General features: G+C 37.2%; 1 non-coding gene across 1 annotated transcript; it reads right to left on the reverse strand.

The window, feature by feature from the left end:
- Window positions 1-2,503: 2,503 nt before the first annotated feature.
- LOC112725191 (small nucleolar RNA R71) lies at window positions 2,504-2,611 on the reverse strand. The gene has a single exon (XR_003164315.1). It is a non-coding gene; the product is annotated as a small nucleolar RNA R71 (small nucleolar RNA).
- Window positions 2,612-10,210: the final 7,599 nt, after the last annotated feature.

Raw genomic sequence — 10,210 nt, forward strand, 5'->3', positions numbered from 1 at the left:
TTTGTTCGAACCTGGAGATCACAATTTCGTGCACCAAGTTTTTGGCGCCGTTGCCGGGGATTGTTTGAGTTTGGACAACTGACGGTTCATCTTGTTGCTCAGATTAGGTAATTTTCTTTTTGTTTTCTTTTCAAAAATCTTTCAAAAATATTTTCAAAAAAAAATTTTCTCTTTTGTTTTCGAAAAATATAAAAATGTTTTCAAAAATTTTATTCAAGATTTTTAAGAATGAATTCTAGTGTTTCATGAAGCATGTGAAGCCTGGCTGGCTGTAAAGCCATGTCTAAATTCTTTTGGACTGAGGCTTCCAACCATCAGCTCTTACACGACTGTAGGGTATGTCAGGCATGTCATGTCTGAATTACATGCTGAAGCTTGGCTGGCCATTGGCCATGTCTAGTGTTTTGGACTGGAGCTTTCTTTGAAAGCTTGGCTGGCTAGTGAGCCATGTCTAATTCCTGGACTGAAGCTTTAGACTAAGAATGCAAGATTCCTGGAATTCATATTAAAAATTTTGGAATCCTTATTTTCCCTTTTCAATAAATTTTCGAAAAAATCCAAAAAAATTAGAAAATCATAAAAATAAAAAATATTTTCTGTTTCTTGTTTGAGTCTTGAGTCACATTATAAGTTTGGTGTCACTTGCATATGCATATTGCATTTTTTCAAAAATTTCATGCATTCATAGTGTTCTTCATGATCTTCAAGTTGTTCTTGGTAAGTCTTCTTGTTTGATCTTGATGATTTTTTGTTTTGTGTCTTTTCATGTTTATCATATGCATTCTTGAATTCTTAGTGTCTAAGCATTAAAGAATTCTAAGTTTGGTGTCTTGCATGTTTTCTTTGCATTAAAAATTTTTCAAAAATATGTTCTTGATGTTCATCATGACATTCATAGTGTTCTTGGTGTTCATCTTGACATTCATAGCATTCATGCATGCATTCATTGTTTTGATCTAAAAATTTCATGCATTGCATCCTTTTAGTGTTTTTCTCTTGCATCATAAAAATTCAAAAATAAAAAAAAAAATACCTTTCCCCTTTTCTCTCATCAAATTCGAAAATTTGGATTGACTTTTTCAAAAATTTTTAAAATCAAGTTGTTTCTTATGAGTCAAATCAAATTTTCAATTTGAAAATCTTATCTTTTTCAAAATCTTTTTCAAAAATCAAATATTTTTCAAAATTCTTAGTTATTTTCGAAAATTCAAAAAAATATTTTTCAAAAATCTTTTTCTTAATTTTTTCACAAATTTTCGAAAATAACTAATCAATTAATGTTTTGATTCAAAAATTTGAAGTTTGTTACTTGCTTGTTAAGAAAGATTCAAACTTTAAGTTCTAGAATCATATCTTGTGATTTCTTATGAATCAAGTCATTAATTGAGATTTTAAAAATTAAATCTTTTTCAAAACTAATTTCAATCATATCTTTTCAAAAATATCTTCTTATCTTATCTTTTTCAAAAATATCTTTTCAAAATATCTTTTCTAACTTCCTAACCTCTTATCTTTTCAAAAATTTGTTTCAACTAACTAACTAACTTTTTGTTTGTTTCTTAACTTTTTCAAAACCACCTAACTAACTCTCTCTCTCTCTCATTTTCGAAAATATCTCTCCCCTTTTTCAAAATTTCTTTTTAATTTATTAATTATTTTAATTTTTAAAACTTAATTTTCGAAAATTACTAACAATTTTTCAAAAAAAAAACCATTTTCAAAAATCACTAACTCCTTTTCAAAAATAATTTTCGAAAATTCCCTCCTTCTCTCTCATTCTATTCTATTTATTCATTCATATCCTAACATCTCATCTTACATCCCTTCCATTCGTACAGTTGCATCTCTTCCTTTACATCACATTCTTTGTCTCCCCCTTCTCTTCCACTCACAAAGGGATCCCTATACTGTGGTATAGAGGATCTCTATTATTATTATTATCATTTTTCTGGCCATTCTTCCTTGTCATATGAGCAGGAGCAAGGATAAGAACATTCTTGTGGAAGCAGATCCAGAACCTGAAAGGACTCTGAAGAGAAAATTAAGAGAAGCTAAAATACAACAATCCAGAGATAACCTTTCAGAAATTTTTGAACAAGCAGAGGAGATGGCAGCCGAAAATAATAATAATGCAAGGAGGATGCTTGGTGACTTTACTGCACCTAATTCCAATTTACATGGAAGAAGCATCTCCATTCCTGCCATTGGAGCAAACAACTTTGAGCTGAAACCTCAATTAGTTTCTCTGATGCAGCAGAACTGCAAGTTTCATGGACTTCCATCTGAAGATCCTTTTCAGTTCTTAACTGAATTCTTGCAGATATGTGATACTGTTAAGACTAATGGAATAGATCCTGAAGTCTACAGGCTCATGCTTTTCCCCTTTGCTGTAAGAGACAGAGCTAGATTATGGTTAGATTCTCAACCCAAAGACAGCCTGAACTCTTGGGATAAGCTGGTCACGGCTTTCTTAGCCAAGTACTTTCCTCCTCAAAAGCTGAGCAAGCTTAGAGCTGATGTTCAAACCTTCAGACAGAAAGAAGGTGAATCCCTCTATGAAGCTTGGGAAAGATACAAACAGTTGACCAAAAAGTGTCCCTCTGACATGCTTTCAGAATGGACCATCCTGGATATATTCTATGATGGTTTATCTGAGCTATCAAAGATGTCACTGGACACTTCTGCAGGTGGATCCATTCACCTAAAGAAAACGCCTGCAGAAGCTCAAGAACTCATTGACATGGTTGCTAATAACCAGTTCATGTACACTTCGGAAAGGAATCCTGTAATCAATGGGACGCCTATGAAGAAGGGAGTTCTTGAGGTTGATACTCTGAATGCCATATTGGCTCAGAACAAAATATTGACTCAGCAAGTCAATATGATCTCTCAGAGTCTGCATGGAATGCAAGCTGCATCCAACAGTACTCAAGAGGCATCTTCTGAAGAAGAAGCCTATGATCCTGAGAACCCTGCAATAGCAGAGGTAAATCACTTAGGTGAACCTTATGGAAACACCTATAACTCAACATGGAGAAATCATCCAAATTTCTCATGGAAGGATCAGAAGCCTCAACAAGGCTTTAACAATGGTGGAAGAAACAGGTTTAGCAATAGCAAGCCTTTTCCATCGTCAACTCAGCAATAGACAGAGAACTCTGAACAAAATGCTTCTAATTTAGCAAATCTAGTCTCTGATCTATCTAAGGCCACTGTAAGTTTCATGAATGAAACAAGGTCTTCCATTAGAAATTTGGAAGCACAAGTGGGCCAGCTGAGTAAAAGGATCACTGAAATCCCTCCTAGTACTCTCCCAAGCAATACAGAAGAGAACCCAAAAGGAGAGTGCAAGGCCATTGACATAAGCGCCATGGCCGAACCTCTGAGGAGAGGAGAGGACGTGAATCCCAAGGAGGAGAACCTCCTGGGACGTCCAGTGATCAATAAGGAGTTTCCCTTTGAGGAACCAAATGACTCTGAGGCTCATCTAGAGACCATAAAGATCCCATTGAACCTCCTTATGCCCTTCATGAGCTCTGATGAGTATTCCTCTTCTGAAGAGAATGAGGATGTTACTGAAGAGCAAACTGCCAAGTTTCTTGGTGCAATCATGAAGCTGAATGCCAAATTATTTGGTGTTGATGCTTGGGAAGTTGAACCTCCCTTGTTCATCAATGAACTAAGTGATCTGGATCAACTGACATTGCCTCAGAAGAGACAGGATCCTGGAAGGTTCATAATATCCTGTACCATAGGCACCATGGTCTTTAAGGCTCTGTGTGACCTTGGTTCAGGAATAAACCTCATGCCCCTCTCTGTAATAGAGAAACTGGGAATCTATGGGGTGCAAGCTGCTAAAATCTCACTAGAGATGGCAGACAGCTCAAAAAGACAGGCTTATGGACAAGTAGAAGATGTATTAGTAAAGGTTGAGGGCCTTTACATACCTACTGATTTCATAGTCCTGGATACTGGAAAGGAAGAGGATGAATCCATCATCCTAGGAAGACCTTTCCTGGCCACAGCAAGAGCTGTGATTGATGTTGACAGAGGTGAAATAGTCCTTCAATGGAATGAGAACTCCCTTGTATTCAAAACTCAAGGATCTCCCTTTGCAACCATGGGGAGGAAGCAGGAAAAGCTTCTCTCCAAGCAGAGTCAACCAGAGCCCCCACAGTCAAACTCTAAGTTTGGTGTTGGGAGGCCACAACCAAACTCTAAGTTTGGTGTTGAACTCCCATATCCAAACTCTAAGTTTGGTGTTGGAGAGTTTCAACAAAGCTCTGCACATCTGTGAGGCTCCATGAGAGCCCACTGTCAAGCTATTGACATTAAAGAAGCGCTTGTTGAGAGGCAACCCAATGTTTATCTAATTCTTATTTTTCATGTTTTCTTAGGTTCATGATCATGTGGAGTCACAAAATAAACAAAAAAAAATCAAAAACGGAATCAAAAACAGCAGAAGAAAAATCACACCCTGGAGGAGCATCTGTCTGGCGTTCAAACGCCAGAACAGAGCATAGTTCTGGCGCTGAACGCCCAGAATGGGAGCATCCTGGCGCTGAACGCCCAGAACAAGCATGGTTCTGGCGTTCAACGCCAGAAATGGCAGCAAAGGGGCGTTGAACACCCAAAATGGGCACCAACCTGGCGGTGAACGCCCAGAGTTGTGTGCAAGGGCATTTTGCATGCCTAAATTGGTGCAGGGATGTAAATGCCTTGACACCCCAGGATCTGTGGACCCCACAGTATCCCCACCTACCTCATCATCTCTCTTCCCATTCATGATCATCCCTTTTACTTTCCATTTACCACTCACATCCATACACCCACTACCTTCAAAATTCAACATCTCTCTCTCTCACCCATATGGCCGAATACACACTCCCATCCATCTCCTCCATATCTTCTTCTTATTCTTCTATTCTTTCTTCTGTTGCTCGAGGGCGAGCAACATTCTAATTTTGGTGTGGTAAAACAATTATGTAAAGGATCTTTAGCTCAGTGGTAGAACATTTGACTGCAAATCAAGAGATCCCTGAGATACCTCAGGGGATACATTTTCTTCCACACAATTATTGGAAGCAACTAAGGGTGGAACATCAAGAGCACTCCATCATCCTTCATGAAATCAGAGAAGATCTAAAAGCAATGAAGGAGGAGCAACAAAGACAAGGAAGAGACATAGAAGAGCTCAAGGACATCACTAAGGTGGATTCATTCCTTGTTCTTCTTTCTTCTGTTTTTCGTTTTCTATGTTATGTGCCTATCTATGTTTGTGTCTTCACTACATGATCATTAGTAGTTAGTAACTTTGTCTTAAAGATATGAATGTCCTATGAATCCATCACCTCTCTTAAATGAAAAATGTTTTAATTCAAAAGAACAGGAAGTACATGAGTTTCGAATTTATCTTTGAACTTAGTTTAATTATATTGATGTGGTGACAATGCTTCTTGTTTTCTGAATGTATGCTTGAACAGTGCATATGTCTTTTGAAGTTGTTGTTTAAGAATGTTAAATATGTTGGCTCTTGAAAGAATGATGACTAGGAGACATGTTATTCGATAATCTGAAAAATCATAAAAATGATTCTTGAAGCAAGAAAAAGCAGCAAAGAACAAAGCTTGCAGAAAAAAAAAAAAAAGAAAAAAAAAGGGGGCGAAAAAAAAAAAGAATAGAAAAAAAAATAGAAAGAAAAAGAAAAAGCAAGAAGAAAAAGCCAATAACCCTTAAAACCAAAAGGCAAGGGCAAATAAAAAGGATCCCAAGGCTTTGAGCATCAGTGGATAGGAGGGCCTAAAGGAATAAAATCCTGGTCTAAGCGGCTAAACCAAGCTGTCCCTAACCATGTGCTTGTGGCGTGTAGGTGTCAAGTGAAAACTTGAGACTGAGCGGTTAAAGTCAAGGTCCAAAGCAAAAAAAAAGAGAGTGTGCTTAAGAACCCTGGACACCTCTAATTGGGGACTTTAGCAAAGCTGAGTCACAATCTGAAAAGGTTCACCCAATTATGTGTCTGTGGCATTTATGTATCCGGTGGTAATACTGGAAAACAAAGTTTTTAGGGCCACGGCCAAGACTCATAAAGAAGCTGTGTTCAAGAATCATCATACTGAACTAGGAGAGTCAATAACACTATTCGAAATCTGAAGTTCCTATAGATGCCAATCATTCTAAACTTCAATGGATAAAGTGAGATGCCAAAACTATTCAAGAGGCAAAAAGCTATAAGTCCCGCTCATATGATTGAAGCTATGTTTCATTGATAGTTTGGAATTTATAGTATATTCTCTTCTTTTTATCCTATTTGATTTTCAGTTGCTTGGGGACAAGCAACAATTTAAGTTTGGTGTTGTGATGAGCGGATAATTTATACGCTTTTTGGCATTGTTTTTAGTATGTTTTTAGTAGGATCTAGTTACTTTTAGGGATATTTTCATTAGTTTTTATGTTAAATTCACATTTCTGGACTTTACTATGAGTTTGTGTGTTTTTCTGTGATTTCAGGTATTTTCTGGCTGAAATTGAGGAACTTGAGCAAAAATCAGATTCAGAGGTTGAAAAAGGACTGCTGATGCTGTTGGATTCTGACCTCCCTGCACTCAAAGTGGATTTGCTGGAGCTACAGAACTCAGAATGGCGCGCTTCCAATTGCGTTGGAAAGTAGACATCCAGGGCTTTCCAGCAATATATAATAGTCCATACTTTGGCCAAGAATTGACGACGTAAACTGGCGTTCAACGCCAGCCTTCTGCCCAAATCTGGCGTCCAGCGCCAGAAAAGGATCCAAAACCAGAGTTGAACGCCCAAACTGGCACAGAAACTGGCGTTCAACTCCACAAATGGCCTCTGCACGTGCTACACTTAAGCTCAGCCCAAACACACACCAAGTGGGCCCCGGAAGTGGATTTATGCATCAATTACTTACTCATGTAAACCCTAGTAGCTAGTTTATTATAAATAGGACCTATTACTATTGTATTAGACATCTTTGGATTATCTTTGGATTACCTTATGATCCTTTGATCACGTTTTAGGGGGCTGGCCATCTCGGCCATGCCTGGACCTTCACTTATGTGTTTTCAACGGTAGAGTTTCTACACTCCATAGATTAAGGTGTAGAGCTCTGCTGTTCCTCAAAGATTAATGCAAAGTACTACTGTTTTCTATTCAATTCTTCTTATTTCGCTTCTAAGATATCCATTCGCACCCAAGAACGTGATGAAGGTGATGATTATGTGTGACGCTCATCACCATTCTCCCCTATGAACGCGTGCCTGACAAACACTTCTGTTCTACATGAATTAAGCTAGAATGAGTATCTCTTAGATCTCCTAACCAGAATCTTCATGGCGTAAGCTAGAATGATGGCGGCATTCAAGAGAATCCGGAAGGTCTAAACCTTGTCTGTGGTATTCTGAGTAGGATTCAATGATTGAATGACTGTGACGAGATTCAAACTCGCGAGTGCTGGGCGTTAGTGACAGACGCAAAAGGAGGGTGAATCCTATTCCAGCATGATCGGGAACCGACAGATGAATAGCCGTGCCGTGACAGGGTGCGTGAGCATATTATTCACTGAGAGGAGGGGATGTAGCCACTGACAACGGTGATGCCCTTGCATAAAGCCAGCCATGGAAAGGAGTAAGACTGATTGGATGAAGATAGCAGGAAAGCAGAGGTTCAGAGGAACGAAAAGCATCTCCATTCGCTTATCTGAAATTCCTACCAATGATTTACATAAGTATTTCTATCCCTATCTTATTATATTAAATTCGAAAACACCATTATCACTTTATATCTGCCTGACTGAGATTTACAAGGTGACCATAGCTTGCTTCATACCAACAATCTCCGTGGGATTCGACCCTTACTCACGTAAGGTATTACTTGGACGACCCAGTGCACTTGCTGGTTAGTTGTATCGAAGTTGTGACAATTATGAATTAAGATCAAAGCACCAAGCTTTGGAGCCATTACCAGGATTTATTCGAACCTGGAGATCACAATTTCGTGCACCAACAGGAATGACTTAAAGGATGGAAAGGAAACATACATAAACGGAAGGAAAGCACAAAATGGAGTTTTTGAAGAAACTGACAGTGACGCGAACGCATGGACGACGCGGTCGCATGCCCATCGCGAAAAGGCAGCGACGCGAACGAGTGACTGACGCGAACGCGCACCATGAGCAGAACACAGATGACGCGTACGCATGACCGAAGCGAGCGCGTGACAAGGAAAACTCCAGATGACGCGACCGCGTGACTCACGCGGACGCGTGACAGACGCCACACACCAGAAATTACAGAAAATGCTCCCAGCGATTTCTGAAACCCTTTTTGGCCCAGATCTAAGTCCAGAAGGCACAGATTAGAGGTTATGAAGTGGGGGAATGCATCCATTGAGAAGGAGCTCTCCAATTATTCACTTTTCATAGTTTAGATGCAGTTTTTAGAGAGAGAGGTTCTCTCGTCTCTCTTAGGTTTTAGGATTAGGATTTCTTATTATTTCAATTTAGTATTCCAACTCCTTATCATGTTCAATATTCCTTTTGCTTTGTATTTCTCTTTTGCTTTCAGATCTTTTAAAGCTTTCTTTTAATTACTTTTGTTGCCAATTTGGCTTATGAACCATTCATGTTTAGATTTGAATTTCTATTTAATATAATTTGAGGTATTTCAGTTTATTATTGCTTTCTTTTATTTATGCTACTGTTGCTTCCAATCTGAAGATATTTTTATTCAATTAAGTTTACTTTTCCCCTTTTGACTTTGGTTGATTAATTGGCAACTCTTGAGTTATCAAACTCAACGTGATTGATAATTGTTGTCTTTGCTAATTGAATTGAACTTCAATAATTCTAGTCCTTTCTTAGAAATTGACTAGGACCTGAGGATCAAACTGATTAGTCACTTGACCTTCCTTTGCATTAGTAAAGACTAACTAAGTGGGATTAAAACTCAATTCTCATCACCATTGATAAGGATAACTAGGATAGGACTTCTAAATTTCCATACATTGCTAAGAGTTAATTTTACAGTTATTTATTTATTTTATTTGTCATTTAAATTACCTGTTCCTTATTTTAAAAACCCAAATTTCTACCTTTTCCATAGCTAATAATAAGTCATACTTCCCTGCAATTCCTTGAGAAGACGACCCGAGGTTTAAATACTCAGTTATCAATTTTCTTGGGTTTGCTTAAGTGACAAACAAAACTTTTGTAAGAAAAGTTGATTGCTTGGTTTAGAAAAGTTGTTCTTAGTTGTTTTCTTCATTTTGATCTAAAAATTTTAAGTTTCGTGTCATTTTATTGTTTTTCTCTTCCCTCATTTAATTCAAAAATATCTTTCTCTTTATTTTAATTGATTTTTCAAAATTTGCATAATATATATATATATATATATATATATATATATATATATATATTCAGATTTTTTTTTTAATTTTTTATCTTATCTCATTTAAATGATTTTTTAAAATTTTTTCAAAATTTGCATAAATATATATATTTGCATACTTTTAACTTCTCATCCTTTTTCACTTTTATTTTATTTTATTTAATTTATTTGCATACTTTCATTCATTGCATTTTAATTTTGTGCATATTTTTATTTTCTTTTCTAAATTTATTATTTTACCATTGGTGTTCAAATGTTCTTATTCAACTGTTACATCTTTTCTGGTATTTTCTTGGTGTTTATGACTTGTTTTATTCTGATTGGGTAACATTATTTAAATCAATGCTAATCTTTTATGATACTTGTACTTCTCTTGCATTGATATGAACTTATACTATCTTGCATTACCCACATTCTCCTCTCCTTTGTTGCAAATTCTGCACCACTGGTATGCCATGTGCTTCTATTGTTTTCTCACTTGCATGTTGTAGCTACCATGTAATTGAGACCCTCATTATTTGGCATTAACCAACCCATATTTTATTTGTTTTTTTATCTTTGTTTTGGGTTACTTTTCTTCCCTTTTTCTTTCAGGATGGCCACTAGGAAGAGAACCAGAAGACGTTTACATGGGAGAGACAAACAAGTTCCTATGCACATTCCTTGATGAGAAAAGCGTCAGTTGAAGCAACCCGTCCACTTGCACATCTTAGCATGCACCGAGGACGGTGCAATCTTTAAGTGTGGGGAGGTCGATACCGATCTCCATGGGTTAGTTACCTTCTTTTCAACACCAATACTCTATT

This window comes from Arachis hypogaea, chromosome 11, assembly GCF_003086295.3.
Source record: "Arachis hypogaea cultivar Tifrunner chromosome 11, arahy.Tifrunner.gnm2.J5K5, whole genome shotgun sequence".
NCBI lineage: Eukaryota > Viridiplantae > Streptophyta > Magnoliopsida > Fabales > Fabaceae > Arachis > Arachis hypogaea.